At 33.8% G+C, this 922-nt stretch overlaps 1 protein-coding gene across 2 annotated transcripts in view; it reads left to right on the top strand.

The window, feature by feature from the left end:
* The window catches only part of LOC119586275 (flotillin-1-like), a gene marked incomplete in the record, with an annotated part of 96064 nt that overhangs the window by 46145 nt on the left and 48997 nt on the right, over positions 1 to 922 (top strand).

Genomic DNA, 922 nt, shown 5'->3' with positions numbered 1-922 from the left:
GAACTAACTATTATCTTTTAGAAATGGAATTCATTTGGTGATGGATAGAAATCAGTGTGGTTTCCTATTATTAAATGTTGCACAAAATAAGTATTTTACCTTTTCTCATGGGATGAAATCACCTAGAAAAGTAGTCATTCTTTGTGGGGGGGATTTTTGTAATTGTAATTCATTGAATTCCCTCTTTTCCCACATACATTGTTTTTTAGTAATTCAGGATGTAAAAAATGCACAACACAGCATGCTTCTACATGCCATTCACTGTGGACCCATTATGCTGTTGCTACGCTTTTTAAGTTTGTAGAATTCATTGATGAAGTTAGGCTGGTCTTATAGTTGGTCAAGGTGTAGATCTTATTGTCATATTTTAACACACTTCATACACATTAAACATGCTTTAGATGGATGTGAACTTCATACTTGAGATCAGGATTTTCCAAAGATGTACCAAAAAGATTGCCTAAAGACCCGTCAAAAGTTTAATGAACATATAAATAGTATGTAATATTTTTGACCCATCATTATAGGATTCATACTGAACAAGTTCTAACAGTACAAGGCAAGGAAGAACAGTTAAAACCCAAGGTTTTGTTGTATTGCACTTCAGCCAAAGGCCTTGAGCATAATTTTGTGTTGTCCTGTTCTTCCTTTCATTGTTTTGATCCATATTGTTAGCAGGTCATCAGTTTGTGATATATTAAAGGTAAAAGAATGAAAAAATCAATTGATATAGAAAGCAATTTCCTGTTACTGCACTTTGGTGTTCAGTTTATCTGAATCCAGTTGCCTGATTTCATAACTTCCATGTGATGTAGAGGTTCCTCTTCTGTTTGACTTCAGATTCTGTTGATAGGATTGTTTGATGGTTACATTAATTTGCTCTGGATATTTATGTAGTAGCATGTTTTGCATGGCTCTAAGC

The sequence above is a fragment of the Penaeus monodon genome, chromosome 21, assembly GCF_015228065.2.
Source record: "Penaeus monodon isolate SGIC_2016 chromosome 21, NSTDA_Pmon_1, whole genome shotgun sequence".
NCBI lineage: Eukaryota > Metazoa > Arthropoda > Malacostraca > Decapoda > Penaeidae > Penaeus > Penaeus monodon.
The sequence above is the reverse complement of the archived record's forward strand: the minus strand, read 5'-3'. Positions and strand labels throughout refer to the sequence as shown.